This window comes from Rhinolophus ferrumequinum, chromosome 24 (genome assembly GCF_004115265.2).
Source record: "Rhinolophus ferrumequinum isolate MPI-CBG mRhiFer1 chromosome 24, mRhiFer1_v1.p, whole genome shotgun sequence".
NCBI lineage: Eukaryota > Metazoa > Chordata > Mammalia > Chiroptera > Rhinolophidae > Rhinolophus > Rhinolophus ferrumequinum.
The window spans coordinates 26,391,009-26,408,184 of record NC_046307.1 but is presented as its reverse complement, the minus strand read 5'-3'; the positions used below and the strand labels follow the sequence as shown (position 1 = coordinate 26,408,184).

The window sequence follows — 17,176 nt, the reverse complement described above, 5'->3', positions numbered from 1 at the left end:
GCACAATTTGATAAGTTTGACATATGCACATAGGCATGAAACCATCACCACAATAAACTTAGTGAACCTATCCATCACACTCCAATGTTTCCTTGTGACCCTCTGTATTTCTCCCTCCTGCCTTCACCTCCCAGGACCCCTCCGCATCTCTTCCATTTCCGAGCAATCCAGCATGTTGCTGTAAGTCAATACAGATCGCATTTTCAAGCATTGTTTATTATTAAATAGAACCGTAAAATATATACTCCTTTTTTCTTCTTTCATTTAGCATAATTATTTTGAGATTCATCTATGTTCTTCTGTGGAATAGGTCATTCTTTTTATTGTTGATTAGCATTCCAGTGCATAGGTACCCCAAAGTTTGTTGATCTAGTCACTTGCTGATGGACATCTGAGTTGTTTTCAATTTTTGTCTACAAAAGTAAAGCTGCCACGATCTCATTTCTATGTGGAATATAATGAAGAAAATAAATGAACAATCAAAACAGAAACAGACTCATAGACACAGAGAAAAAGTTGATGGTTGTCAGATGGGAGGAGGGGTTGGGGGACTGGGTGAAGAAAGGTAAAGGGATTAAGAAGTACAAATTGGTAGTTACAAAATAGTCATGGGGATGTAAAGTACAGTATGGAGAATACAGCCAATAATGTTGTACAAACTATGTCTAGTGTCAGGTGTGTACTAGACTTAATGGGGGGATCACTTCATAAATTATATAAATGTCTAACCACTACGTTGTATGCTTGAAACTTATGTCAACTTTAATTGAAAAAAAAAAGTCGCAAAGATGTACAGTACAGCATAGGAAATACAGTCAGTAATATTGTAATAACTATGTACAGTATCAGATGAACAATAGACTTACTGAGGTTATCACTTTGTGAGGTATATAAATATCAACTCACTATGTTGTTTTGTACACCTGAAAGTAACATAATATTGTATGTCAATGATAATTGAAAAATAATTTTTTAATTAAAAAATAAATAAATAAAGCTACCAGGAACACTTGTGTACAAACCTTTCTGCTAACATGTATTTTTATTTTCTTTGGGTACACACTAAGGATTTGAATGACTAAGGCAACAGAAATACCTTTAACTTTTCTAAAACTGCCAAGCTGTTTTTCACAGTGGTTGCACCATTTCACATTATCATAGACAATGTATGAGAGTTCTGCTGCTATACGTCCTTGGCCAGTTAAACACAGAAGCAGAACCACAACCTAGGTGTTATGGGTTTAATTGTGCTCCCCAAAAGAAGATGTGTTGAAGTCCTGACCCCCAGAAATTCAAACCGTGACCTTATTTGCAAATACTATCATTGTAGAATTAATTAGTTCAAGTGATGTCACACTGGAGTACAGCGGACCGCTAATCCAATACGACTAGTGTCCTTATAAGAAGAGGGCCACGTAAAGGCAGGGATCAGTGAGGACGCCATGTCAAGATGGAGGATTAAAATGGTGCATCTACAAGCCAAGGAGTACCTAAGATGACCGGCAAACCACGAGAAGCTAGGAATCAGCTAGGAAGCTCCCTTATACCCTTCAGAGAGAGCTTGGCCTGTCAAACACCTTGATTTTGGACTACTTGCCTTCAGAACTATGAGGCAATAAATTTATGTTGTTTAAACCCCCCAGTTTGTAGTACTTTGCTATAGCAACCCTAGGAAACTGATACACCTGGCTTCCTTTCTCTGTTTAAGAGTCTTTCCATCATACAGCCTGCTTCTCTAATACTATACGTGAATGTGCTTTGTAAATTGTAAAACTCTAAAACAGTATGTTATTTTTATATTGTTCTTCAGTTTGCTTTAAAAGTAGGAATTTGGTTTCTTGTAACTGGTTGTAAGCTTCCTCAGAGGAAGGAGCCCACAGCACCCACCATAGTCCTTGGATGAAATAGTAGAAAATATAGTATCTATTCAGATACTATGGATTGAAGATCTACAAATAAATCTCATAAAAAATGTTGAAGCCACCAAAGACCTTATGGAAATTGAGAAACTGACTCTTAATTTGACTGAGTCTCCATATGGCATTTTATTTAGGTTAAACACATGGCTGTACACTTTAGTAGATTAAATTTCAATGTAATATATAAATATAACATATGGGACACATTGTGATACATTAGCTGAAAATATTTGAACCGCTATTCTACCACTTTATATAAGTGTAAAATGTTTAGTTTTTATTCCGTTAATGTAGAACTCTAGTATGTGTTCAAAATTAACCACATACCATCTTCTTCACTGAAGCAAATTTTGGGGAAGATAACTGGTTTAGTTTGGATTCCCCAAGAAGCTGACCCTGAAGTAAGGGTTCCAGTGCAAACAGTTTCTTGGGGAAGCACAATGCTGGGGAGGGCGTAGAAGGGTGAGATAGGAAAGGGAAGCAGTTAATAAAGGACGTATTATCAAGCAAATACACTGTCATCATGGGCTTCAGGCTCCTGGGAACTCTGGGATCCATGGTAGCTACCTGACAGCTATCTCGCCTCTGTTCAGGGTCCTAGGTATTTATTCACCCATTCCCACCAGTCATTAGTTGAGAGCTGTGGAAGGAGCAATGGGTGTTAATTCTCTGAAACGTCTTGCCTTGTGTGTGGGTGGGGGCAGTCCTAGAGGCGTGAAGGGGACACTTTGGCAGAGATGTCGATGTTGGCGATTCCAGGTGGTCCAGAGTGCACTACCGTGGCAACCTGAGGGATGCTACAATGAAGCACAGAGGATGAACACAGAAGAGTACAGAAGCTGAACTCAGGATCTTGAAGAATCAGAAACCCTTGGTGCACATCCTAGTGCCAACCGTGAACAACAGTTGATTTGAGTTAAGTGACTTAACTTTTCTAAAGTTTCTTTCTTCTCTCCATATAAAGTAATGACAACAACAGCACTTGCCTCAAGGTACTTACAAACATCAAATGACTCAATGTAAGTAAAGCTTTGTGACATTGTCTGGCATGAGTACTTGGTGAACATCAGTTTTCATTATAATAATTACTATTATTACTAAATTAAAAATTGCAAAATTTTTATGATACAAGATCTTCATATTCGGAGATAAGGGTACATCAATATGGGATGCTCCTAACTAGATCACCTGTATTCTGGGTCCCAATTCTAATATTACTAAACATACTACACAAAAACTTTCAGCATAGAGAATTTTTTTTTTGTTCTTAATAGCTGAAACATTCTGTCCAAAAAGTTGAATCAGCATAACATGCCTATAATCAAACAGGTTTAAATAAAATATGGGAAGCTTTGCTACAAGGCAAACTATCAGTAGAGATTAAAACTTATTTTTGCATCCAAGAGACAGAATAATTTCTTAGGGGAAAACTACATAAAACTTGACTATGTCATAAAAACGCACTAAAGACTAACAACAATAGAAGAAAAAAATCTGAATGAAATTACAGTTTTGAGCCATGGTTCTCAATGTGGGGTGATTCTGCTCCCTCATCCCCAGGGGACATTTGGCAATGTCTGGAGACATTTTTGTCACAATTGGGGCACTGGGTGAGGGGAGCATGTGCTACTGGCAGCTAGGAAGCAAAGACTAAAGATGCTGTTAAACATCCTACAATGTACAGGACAGCCCCCCACAACTGAGGCTGTGCCTGAATTGAGGAACCTTCATTTAGTGTGTATGTTATGATTCTATAAACTACTGGAGTCTCGAAACAATAAGAACTCCTTCTGATGTACAAGTGGTTTGTTTGTTTTTTAAAATCATAAAATATAGTATACTTTTTAAATGATAAAAAAAATTAGTCTTCCTATGACAAAAAGTGCACACAAAGAATCCTCTGAATGCTGGGTAGCTCTCCCTTCTACAAATTTGCTATTTCAACCTGCCAGATGAAAACAATTTCAACAAGCCATCAACAAAGCCAGGTAATTAAAATGCTGGTATAGGCATAACCTTGGTTAATTCACCCTAACTTGTAATCACTGAAATGATGACAGAGAGGAACTCAGGGATGCTAAGGTCAGAACGGTGGCACACGGGACTGAAGTTTTCGTTTTCAAATTGTTTTAAGCGAAATGCTAGTTTATCACAATGACAGATATTGCCTTTTCGTTTTCATTAGTAAACCTTCTGGGAACTTTGATACATCAAGTACAAGCTAAACTTGATTACTTGGTTTATAGAACACAGAGAACATTATCAAAAAGCTAATGACAATGTCTGTTCACTTAGAACTCTGAGTAACCTGACGATTTCTAATCAAGTTTTAAAGGCACGAGGACAAGACAAAAATTGAGAATGAATAAGTTTTGACTCCTAACTATTGGAAAGTAAAGAGGCACATCAACAGTTGTTCAAAGAACATCAGAATCAACAATTGTTCAAATAACGTCAGAACCAAGATTAGAACATGTAAGCAGAGAAGCAAATGTATTTTCAGCAAGGTGATTTTTTTTCTATAACCAACAACTTCTACAAAACCCAACAAGAAACTGTGATCCAAATCCATTTTTCCTACTAAAATTGCTTTGTTACAGCACAGTAGTAGCAAGACTGAAGAGTTCAAAAGACATTTTCTTCACTAAACAAGCTAAATAAGATGAGACCCAAATGTCTAAGCACTCAGTTTTCAATTTATTAAATATCTAGTAATGCATGCTAATAATCAACTCTAAGTAACAGTGTTACTATTATTTTCATATCCCTGATGCTTCTATCCATTGTACTATAACTGAATCCTTCCAGTCTTAAGGCTTGGACATTTAGCATATCAAAATCCAGAATGAAATCAACTGACTCAAGTCAGGGAAGAAAGAATAATTAGGAGCATCTGTCAATTCATACAAACTGTAAATAACAGTGAGAAGAAAACAATCATTCTGAAATCAAGATTCAGACCCTCTGAGCTGGATCTCTTCCTCTATCACCTGGACAACTCTGCCTCAAGCATTTAAAAAAGCACTGAGATGCGATTTAGTGTCTGTGATGGAAGACATCAAGACCTATAAACAACAATGAGAAGAAGTATGTGGAGAGTTTATTAATCCACCACATTAAAGGGATGAATTATAATTTTTCTAAATTCCTTTCTTCTTCACTTTTCTTTTCCCCTGAAGTCAACATTCATTTAATTTGATGGGGACAGCTTTCAATAAACTGCATTGTAACTTTTCTACTGCAGGAAATATTCATATCCAAATCTGTTCTGTTCTTTTTTGATGTTAATAGTTTATCAGGGAAACAAGATTCTTCTATACAATAATCTTATTTATAATAGAGAAGTAATGATAAAAGTTCTGCTATTACTTTCAAGAACTCCCCATCACAAATGCATATGCCAAAAAAAAAAATCATGAAATGCATGAGTTCACAAGTTTTCAACTTGTCAAAAAGACCTTGACTACACTGAACTAAAACATTCATAATAATAATAAGGCAAATATCATCACTGTTTCAAGTCTATTAATAATTTTCAAAGGATTGAACTACCCCTTTTCTCTTTCATCCAAGAATACAATGAACACTCCAGATACTCTTGTGTTCTCCTAGAAAGTTGGAAGATACAGTCTTTCCACCAAGTTCAGATCGCTCAACTGATGCAGACCTCGAAAATATTACAGATTAATCCCAAAGAATATACTGAGTTTTGCCATATTTGTGTCAGATTTCTAAGTCAAAGTCATAAGTCCATATGTATCACTAAAACAGCCAAAAGACTGAATGCAAAATGAATTTCTCAGAAAGAGAAAAAGATACCAGCCACTTGGAACTGTCATTAGTAAAGCTTTAAATTAACTGGCAGTCTAAAAATAGAAGAAATCAGATATAATAACCATCCTTTAACAATAATAAAAATCACAGCTCATGTATTAATATAACAACGCCTCCCTACTCCAGTGATTTCCTGTGATTTTATCAGAATCATCTTTCAAGCAAAACCAAAAATACAGATAAACATTTCCAGTTCTACTTCTGTCTCTTCCATCAGACTGAGAGCTCCTTGAAGGCAGGAGTTGTGTCTCATGCATCTTTATATCCCCCAGAAGGTGATTCTCCATCCATATGAAAGGAAGGAGAAAAGCAAGGTCAAGGGAAAAGGCAAGAGGAAAGGCAAGAGAAGAGCAAGGTGAGAGCTACCACTGCGTCCGCCGCGCCACCTACCACAGTTTCTACATAATCACTCAGCAAACATTTCTGGAGCTGTTCCCCAGTGGACATTGAATTCCATGACTGAGCTGCAGTACAGTCTCCTTTGATATTTCTTAGTTGGCCCACAATGTCACTTTTGATCATTTTTTCAATTCACCATCCTTTCATCAGCCAAAGCAGAACCAGCCTACTCTCATCCTCTTATTCTGGCACAGACTTCTACATGAGTGAATTCATTTTTTTTTTCTTGAGGTCATTGCTAAAAATTTCCCTTGTTTCCGCCTCCCTGCAGGACTCTTATCCCTCCCTGAGCCTTTTTTTTTTAGTCTAGGCAGGTTTCAGCAATATCATCAGCCCAGTAAGAGCTCTTGGATAAAAAAGCTGTCTTCCTAAGCCCCTCAATTTATCAGAGCCTTCAGACATGAAAGAGTAAACCAATTCCTAGTCAGCAAAGTTGCACGACAGAAAAAAAGCAAATAAAACCATCAAATGGATTACATACGAGCCTTGAATTCAAAATTAAAGAATATGGGGAAACAAGGAACTTAATCAATTAGGCTGAGCCCAGTGTTCTCTTTACAGGCAGAAACCGACGAATCAAACAGCCAACCACAAACAAGCATTCACTTCCATATACCCTTCATATATATAAACATAAATATATATATATGTGCGTGTACATATATATTAATCATATGGTCATTCATCCTAATGTCCCAGTTTAAAGTCTCTGGCTTAATTCTTCAAATGTACTGAATCAGAATCATTAATTTTTTTAACTGTGTCAACTCATTCAAGGTCATTTTCTTCCATTGAATCAGAAATTAGCTTTGTTCTTTCACCAACAGTTATACTTCTGCCCGTGATAATATGTAAAAGGGATAGGTGGCATTTGGGGTGTCTATTAATATATCTAAACTATGCCATGCTGATATAATGGAATGACAGAAACAGAATCCATATCCATTTTAATGCAAAGACAACATCTCCGATGCCTAAAACACACTATGTAATCTAAATTGCTACTCAGATAAAAAAACTGCACAGTTAGTGCTATTATATTCTCCTAATCAATCAGCAACTTTGCAGAAACTTATGTGAGAAAACAAATTTTAAATACAGCTGTTAACCTGTACAGAGACCATAGATACATGCGATGAAAATCTCTATTTGTATTGTATCTAAATAGGTTAGGTAGACAGACAGACAGACAGACAGACACAGAGGTACACAGGCAGACAAATATGCAAGAAAGAGAGGGGGGCAGTTAAAATCTCACAGTAAGGTATCTCACTGTATAAATTGCTTCATAGATATAAATTGGGCATTTTCAGTGTTAGAAATTAGAATTTTCAGCTCAGTAATATTTTAGTCAATGGATTAAATGGTTATAGGTTATGTCTTAATGGTGGCTGAGAGAAACAGAGAGAGAACAAACATTAGCTTCTAAAATCCCTAAATTACTTCCCAGGAGCAGCTTTCACACTGGGAGAATCTGATTTCTATTACAACACTAATTAAATGTACAGAACTTGAGGACATGCTGAGGTGACCATTTTTTACAACAGTGGGTAATCTAGTCTTTTTCATACATTATGAAATATATGATGCCCAGATTTTGAATTGGGTCCACTGACTACTTGCAGAAATATATTTGCCCTTAGGAATTTAATAAGGGAGATTTTATAACAAAAATTAACTTGCTCGTGATTAAAAATATGGAAAACGGTGTCATGTTAGCCATGAATTCATTCATTCATTCACACACTCATTCACTCATTCATCAATTATTTATTGAATATGTTCTGTGTACCAGGCCTATATAAATAAACTTAAGGAGGAGGCATGGCCTTTTCTTGCCTTATTTCTTTCCTCAGCTACTTGCTTTGAACAAGAATGTATTAAGCATCTTTTATTGCAAAGCACTACAATAAGTGCTATAGTGGATATGATGGTAAGACACCATCCCTTACTCTCACTGATTTCTCAAATAGCTGGAGGAAGCTACATAAACAGCTTTTATATTGGAGAGGATGAGCAAGCATTAGAGAAAGGTACTGTTAAAGCAAAGATCTGTAACACAGAAGAGGAAGAGATTTATGTGTCTGAGAATGGAACATTTAACCTGACAAGAAAAAGACGAGAGGGCTTTCAGGAGCAAACACCATTCCACGCAAAAGGGACTACACTGGCAGGGGCTTAGAAGTGTGAAAATGTGCATATTCAGGGAGCATTTCTTTGTTGAGTGATATCCTAACCAGTGCCATTTCCACTCAGACTTCCTTTTTGCTTTGGCACCATCCCTTTGCAGGCCCTGAGACGTGACACTGCAATTGATCTAGACGTGCACGTACACAGGTAACAAAGATGACAAATCTTGGTTTTCAAGCACCAAAGCCACAGCCCAGGTGGCATACAGGTACTGCACGACTCAGTTATCTCATTCAGTCTCTGCACAAATGTCCTCCTATCCTGCCCTATTTTCCTTCATAGCACTCACTACCACCTGGAAGTATTTCTTTGTTTATCGTCTGTGTCCTCCCACTCCATCTAGAACAGATATTCCATGAGACTGATGTGCTTACCTTCCCAATAGCTTTATTCATTCATTCATTCACTCATTCATTCATTCATTCATTCATTTACTCATTCTGTCAACTAAAGTTAATTGAGCTGCAACTTACATGAATAATACCGCACTGGGAGTTAGAAATACAAAAATGAATGAGACAGGAACAAAAATCTGTTTTTGAAGAATGTATCATTTGCGAAGGTGAGCGTTTTTGTTATCTATTCCTCTATAACAATCTACTGCAAAACTTAATGGTCTGATACAAGAATTTATTATTATTATATGTGATGATTCTACTGGTCAAGAAATCAGACAGACAACAGCAGGGAAAAGCTTATTCCTGCTCCATGAAATCTGGGGTCTAAGCTCAAACGGTTTATCCAGCTGGGGTCTGGAGCAAGTGAGGACTGGCTTTGCTACTTGCTCTCTCCCCATATACCCTTTCCATGTGGCTAGTCTGAGCTCCCTCACAGTAAGGCTCGAAGCTCCTGGAGGTCAAAGCGGAAGCGGCCAAACCTTTTAATGGTGAGGCCAGGAAGTGCGCTAGCGTCACTTTCATCTCACTCTATCCGACTAAGTAGCACGGGCAAGCACAGATTGGCAGAAAGGGGAAACAGACCCGACCTCTAATGGGAAAGTGTCAAAGAATTTGCAGCATCTGTAATCCATTCCAGTTAGCTAAACTTGTCTCCAAATAACTGTGCCGTGAGGCAAAACGAAAAGCACCAATAAAGCAGTAGTGCTGTCATCAAAAGTAAGACTTGGTTGACATCTGACAGACATGATTTTGAGTCCTAATTCCACTGCATACTAGGCATGTGACACTGGGTAAGTTAGTTAACCACTCTGAATGTTTGTTTCCTCATATATAAATGGTGGATAACAATCATACCCAACTTCATAGTGTTGTTTATTAAATAATCTCTCTCTCTCTATCTCTCTCTCTCTCTCTCTGTCTCTCTCTCTCACACAAACACACCTATTCAGACCAAAACACCTGGGCAAGAGGCCAAGAAAAGTGAGCACTTGGAACGAAGAACATCACACATAAGAGAGACAGCAGTGCCCTAAAGAGTCAGCCTGACTCAGGTAGGAATCTTTCCTGGTCCTCTGTGAGCCCCGGCTAGGCATGAAAAATGTGTTGGCAGATCACGAATTAGCTTAGCTAGGTACTCCTAGCCTCCACCTCCTATGCGTTTGTATGAAACACAAAAAGTCATTTGATTCCTCCCTAAAAGTCCCCATCTTATCACCACTGTGGTTACGACCGTGAAATACTTCCGTGCTCTATTTTCCAGCTGAAGGGTAAGTGGGGTGAAAAGGTTACACATTTATGGAGAAAAGGAGTGGTAATGAAATTGTTCATTGTTATAACTTCATTTGGACAAAATGAAAATGAAAGGGAAAGTAATTTGTAAAACCAGTCATGGGCCTTACAACTTGACCCCTTAATTTTTCTTCAAAAGCCACTAGGAAGGCGGCACATTCCTCACACCATTCTACTATTATAATCAAACTACAAAGCCACAAAGATGATGTGGAAGATGGCAGTTATGTGGAACTTGCAGATTAAAATATGGTAATAGTTATTATAAATTGAAAAATGACTGCGCCAAGCACGTGGTATGCATTACCTCATTGAAGCCAAGGCACATTTGTCTCATTTTTAAGATAAGACAGAAACACAGAAAAATAAAATAACCTGTGTCACCCACCCAGTAAGTGCCATGGATCAGATGACCCAGCATAAACCTTTCCCCTAATACTCCTCTAACACATAAAACTGCTCCTATGATGTCATTTTTAACCGAGCATGTGAACTTAGGTGAGCTACTGTCTTTCATCTTCTTATATCCGGCTCTCTTGCCAGCATTTTTAATATGAGGATGGTGTAACCAAGCTTCTCAATTAAGTTCTGGTAGAAAGCAATTGACAAGTGTCTGGATAACAAAGCTTTAAGGTCATTTCCTTCTCTCTCTTCCATTTGCTATTGAATCTACGTTTTCCTTTCATCATTGTAACAAGGTTTTTATTAATGAATGATACCCTTCCCAGTATCCCTGAGTCACAACTTTCATCTAATATGTTATAAACAGCCTTATTTATAAAAGTAAAGCCACCACTAAGCCTTAGCAACACCTTCTGGCAATTAACAAATGTGCTTAAGATTAGTTTATACTCATTAAATATAGGAAGAACTTAACTAAGGAAAATGGAAAATTTACAAGAAGGGAAATATAGCACAATGTAAGTTCTATAAAAACAAAAGAATTTAGAAGGACAGAAAAGTGGGAAACTGCCACGCACAGCCCAGTGAAGGGGCAGGGTTATGTGCAAAGAAGGAACGCAAACTCTAGAGGAACAAAGCAAACCAAGGTAAAGGCAAGGCCTTTAGGAGCTGAGTGTGGTTTCTTTTTAGCCTCATAATATTGACATTTATTCTAAATTGCAGAGGAAATTAATTTTGAGTTTCAAAATATCAGTTCTACTGGAAGAAACCCATAGCAGCAGCAGAATAATTAGATGTGTTTGTTCAAAGTACAGCAGTACATTAATCAAGGTCTTTTGGATATAACAGAAACTCACTTCAAGTTAGCTTGAGCCATACTACGTATATGGAAGGGGGTCAGGGTACAAAATTTATTAGAAAGGTATATATAGTGTCCAGTGGGACTAAGCTAAGGTAAGAAGTGTTTCTGTGCTTTGTGAGAGGCAGGGACCAAGATTTAGAAAACCACCAAAAGTTCCAACGTGTAGGCCTTTCCTTGGGGCTGTATCATATCCTAGCTATAGCACCCTAATCAATATGTACATTCTTAATTCCTAGTTCTACATGTATAGGAAAGAGAATCAGATTGTTCTGCCTTGAGTCAGAACTCACCCTTACTGTTCCATCCTGCTCTCACCCTAGGCAGAGGAGAGGGTCCCATAGTTCAACCAACTCATATCACTTGCCTTAGTCAGCTTGGGCTGCTGTAACAGAATATTATAGACTGGCAGCTTAAACAACAGAAAATCATGTATCACAGTACTAGAGGCTGGAAGTCCAAGATCAAGGTAACAGCAGTCCACTCCAAAGGACAGCTTTCTTCCCTGTGTGCTCACATGGGCTTTTTCTGGCACATACCTGCAGAGAGACATCTCTCTTCCTCGTCTTATAAGGTCACTCATCTCATCATAAGTATCGCATTCTCATAACCTAATCTAACCCTAATCACCTCCAAAAGGCCCCATTCCTCAAATACCATGATATTGGGGGTTAGGGCTTCCACATAGGAGTTTAGGGAACACTAACATCCAATCCATAGTATTTGTGCACATACAAGTCGAGACTGCAACTGTATGCATTTGAGAAAGAGAAAGACAAATAATCAATTTGTTTTCAAAATAATCAAAATGTTTTAAAAGGTTAGGACAGTTCTGCCTGACCTGCTTTGGAGGCGTATCTCTAGTTGATGCAGATTTGGAAGACAAAAACTTGCTGTTACTTCAGTTCACCTCAGTGTAAGTACCCTGCTATGTAGGTGAGTGTCAGTCTAGTATTTAAAGTTACGAATGTTTCCGAAAACATGACCCTTAGAACCAAGCTAAGTATTGTATCAGGTGTTCCTTCAAAGAAATAGCCACCTGGCTCAAAACTGAAGGAATAATTGACTATGCTCCTCTCTCTGAGGGGCGATTAGTCATTTTCAAAATGGAAACTTCCTACCTGTTTTCCAAGGTCAATTGTGAGTAAATGTAGTTTTTACCTCACGTGTAGACTTTCTAATATAATTCTCACATAAGTTACCATGTATAACCATCTCTTTGACCAGATTCATTCTGGAAGATGAAGAATGATTATTTGAAAAATGGAACAAGGAATAAAGATAAAGCTTTCAAGGTGACTGCAAAGAATATGGTCTTAGGGAAAAATGGAACCTCTTACATATAGTTTATAAATTTTGACTGAGTTTGGAGAAAAGGTTCATATAACTGATCAGACATCATTACAATCAATGTGTTGACAGAGGGAGAAGATAAATGATGCCCTGATATTCATAACTAACTACTTTTACGGAGGAATAGGCACATATTTTGAAGGTTTCTATTTTGCTTTGTTTTACTTTCATATTTACCAAAAAGCTGAAGTAATGACAAACACAATTCAACACTTTTACCCATTAATTAATTAGAAGACTTTTTGTGATGCTGTGCTAATTTTACTAAAATTCTATGTGCCAGTTAGTTTTCATGAGTATACAGTTGGTCATCTGAACTGATTACTCACAACCACTAGACACCAACAAACAAGTAATTTTGTTTTAGTCAATCATCTTTTGTTCATTAAAATAACCAAACTCGAACTAGTTTGAGCAAAAGTACAGACTTTCCTGGCTTATATGGTAAAGTAGTCTAGACAGAAAGTATGGCTAGACCAAGAACTTTGAATATTGTATTCAGGCATCTTTCTCTCTCTCTTCATCTATCTCTCTTCTCTTCTTTTCTTTATTTCAGCTTCATTTCCAAGCATCTTTTTTCAGAGACAACAGACATTTCTCCCAGCAGCCCAGGCTCATGATGATAAAGTCAGGGAGGTCTTTCTACCAGCATCTATTTCACATAAGCCAAAAAGATTCCTATTGGTCTCAATAGAACCATGCCCCACTCCACTGCATAAAAATCACTGCGTCTAGAAGGATGTGCCTTCTGATTGGCCAGCCCTGGGTGAAGGAGAGGGGCAGAAGTCACGGGACCACCCCTGGGCTTTTTTCTCTGAGCTTTGGGGAAGGAAGTGTAGTCCATATTCCCAAACCATATGGACTAAACATGATTATTATAAAATGATAAAGGGATAGTTCTCCCAAAAGACTTAAAGAACTTATAACATCATATTTTCTATAAGCTTCACAGTAAACTTCTAGAAGTGAAAAACTGGGGGAAATATTTGTAATATACCTGACTGACAGGTGGTTGACATCTGTAATATATAAAAAGCTTATAAAACAGAGAAGGAAAAGACCATCAACATAGAAAAATGGGCAGAGATATAAACAGAGATTCAAAAAAATGAAATGCAAATGGCTTTGAGCATTTGAAAAGATGTGCAACACTGCTCATAAGAGAGATGCAGATTACAACTATACTGAGATGCTGTTTCTTATCTATAAAATTGGAAAAAATCCCAAAGTAGGAAAGGCGTGTGTGTGTGTGTCTGTGTCTGTGTGTCTGTGTGTGTGTGTGTGTTGTGTTTACATATACCTGCTCAGGGTATGGAGGAAAAAGAATGGAGAAGACAAAAGGCTGTTTTGTAGATTTGACTTTTGAATCATGTACATGTTTTACAAAACTAATATTTTCAATTACAAGATATGGTGTGGATACCAACAAACTGAGTCTACAGTTTATATGAAAAGGCAGAGACCCAGAATGACTAACACAATACTAAAGAAGAACAAAGTCAGAGAACTGACACTACTCAACTTCAAGACTTACTATAAAGCTACAGGAATCAAGACAGCATGATATTGGTGAAAGAATAGACACATAGATCAATAGAACACAACAGAAAGCCCCAAAATAGACCCACACAGATATGATCAACTGATCTTTGACAAAAGAGCAAAGGCAATACAATAAAGGGTGCTGGAACAATTGAATGTGCACATACAGTCTATACTGGGCACGAATCTGTACTCAGACCTTACAACTTTCACAAAAAATTAACTCAAAATGAATCATAGACCTAAATATAAAATGCAATATTACAAAACTTCTACAAGAAAACATAGGAGAAATTCTATATGATGTTAGGTTTGGCAATGAGTTTTTATATACAACACCAAAGCATAATCCATGAAAGAAAAAATGGATAACTTAGGTCAGGCCATAAGCATGAAAAAAATATTTGCACAACTATGTATCTGTTAAACAGGAGGTGGGAAAAGGTTAAATAGGTGAAGCACAGGGGATTTATAGAGTAATAAAACTCTTTTGTATGTTATTGTGATGGTAGATATATGACATCCATTTGTCAAAACTCCTAGAACTTGACAGCACAAAGAGTGATCCTTAATGAATACAAATTTAGAAAATCATTTAGGAAACTGAGGTATCCCACGAAAGAATGCATTCTGTGACAAGAGAATCTAATTGTAGTAATTCTGGAAATGAGTGGAATCTGTCAAACTGAGGGCAAAAGGAACTGCACATAAAACACTGTACTCTAGTTGATAAAAGTTGTTTCCGAAGAGAATATGGGTTAACAATTCGGATATTATTACACATGTAACTAGAACCCAACATTAAGTAAATGGACGGTGGATGATGGAAGCAGGGTTTCTCGCTGTTAGAGGGGAAATTTACAGATAAGCAAGGGGTGGAGGCTGGAATGCTTTATATGGAAGTGGATTAGAGTTGGAGACATCAGTATAAATTCATGTTTAGCTTAATACAGATACAGATAGTTACTCGTAGAAATATTTTGAGTTATGTGCGTACACACACACTAGTATACACACATATATTTATTTGCTCTGTTAACTGAGAGGGCCATGCCTACCCAAGTAGCAATGAGCACACCTAGTGGCCAGATCTTGATTTTTAATACCATTCTCCAATAAAAGGAACCTGAAATCCTTGGAGAAATGGCTGATCCTAACACTGCGGCAGAAAACATATGAGCCCAACAAATCATGTATTAAGAAAGTGCTAAAAAAAATTATTTTTTGATGGCAGTGTGTCAGGGGGAACACAGAAGCCAACTGAAAGAACTTCCGATAGCAAAAGTTGGAAAACTTTGAGCAAAAAACTGTACACAATAGTATTGGATTGTCATCCTAAGTATAAAATTAATAACCATGAGTCCATACTGATATTAAAAACGATTGAATAAATTAATTAATGGGAGAGAAAAGATAAATATGTTCAACGTTTATTTAATAATTCATTTAAAAATAATAATGGATCCATTACATGTTAACACAAATAGTACTTTTTTATGTAGCTGTATTTCCTAAACAAAAATAACTTAGTAAGATTGGATCGTTCTACATTTTTGAAAATCTTTTGAATATCTGGCTTAATAAAAGAGAACTTGATTCTCATGTCTGCTTCTGCATTCAATCTGTTGTGATACCACATGTCAAATAGATTCTAGAAAACTCCACCGTACATGAATAAGAGATGAGAATGAAAAAGGTAAACTACATCTTAGTATTAGTGTAAAAAAAGTCTTGACCTCATGCATCCTTTGAAAGTGTCTCAGAGACCCCCCTCTCCCCAACCAAATTTGAGACCTGCTGCTCTAGATCTAACTACCAATTGACAATATATACAGAGGAACATAGGAAATGACACATAGGGAAACTATCAGCAAAATACAGAATATGGGAAACCAAAGACAATGACCTAGTCCCTTCAGCAAATAAATTATAATAAAAGAAAAATGGAGAAATTATAAACTAAAAGAAACTTAAGAGATGTATGTACTAAATGCAGTATGAAGCTCTTGTTTGAATTCTGATTTGAACAAACAATTTTTAATGAGGACTTACAAGACAACTGATGAAATTTAAACACCATCTTGATATTTTATCATATTTAAGAATGGTTAAAATCTTTTAAGTAGGATATCAACATTCTGATAACATTTACCAAAACTGCTTAAAGTTTAGAGGTACTTGCTGAAATAGTTACAGATAATATGATACAATATTCAGGATTTGCTTCAAAATAATCCATTGGAACAGAAGGGAGGACATGAGTCGAAAATGAGATTGGGTGATAAATTCACAACTCCATTATACTGTTTTCTCTAATTTTGTGTATGCTTCAATTTTTTTCATAATAAGAAAAAGAGAGAAGAAAAAGAAACAAGATGAAGTCTCCAGATAGGACCACTGGACGTGGTGCTCAGCAGGCCAAATGCCCTTTTGAAGTCCCCAAACGCAGTCTGAACAAGAGCTAAGGCAGTTTCAACACTCCATAGGACAGCCTCTGACTCAGAAATGATAATTCAAGGAGACACAAAAAGGCATTTGCTTGTTTCTACATAAGAAAAATAGGCTGAATTATGTTAGCTGAGTTTTATTCTGATTGTTTTTATGACAACAGGCCCTCTAAGCATTTCTGCCCTGTGCTACAATACAGGAGTTGTGGGTATGAGACATGCATGGAAAGAAGCAGGGCGAGTGGACTTATGTCCCTCTTCGGGTAAATTCTGGGAAGCACTGGGTTACAAAAACATTTTATGATGACCCTGCAAAATCAGAAATTATATATTTAAAAATCTGATATACCGAAACATACCATAAATATTTTTAAATCAAGTGACAGATTAAAAAACAGCATTAAAACATCTGTAACAAAGAGTTGATAGTCAAAGTAATTTATAATGTTCCATACTAAGTGCTATGGGCTGAATCATGTCCCCCACCAGACACACACACCAGACACACACACAAAAAAAATTCATGTGTTGAAGGCATAACCC

General features: G+C 37.0%; 1 protein-coding gene across 1 annotated transcript in view; it reads right to left on the bottom strand.

Annotated features, from left to right (window-relative positions):
• SGCD (sarcoglycan delta) overlaps nucleotides 1-17,176 on the bottom strand; it is an 832,261-nt gene that overhangs the window by 727,028 nt on the left and 88,057 nt on the right. The window lies entirely within an intron of this gene.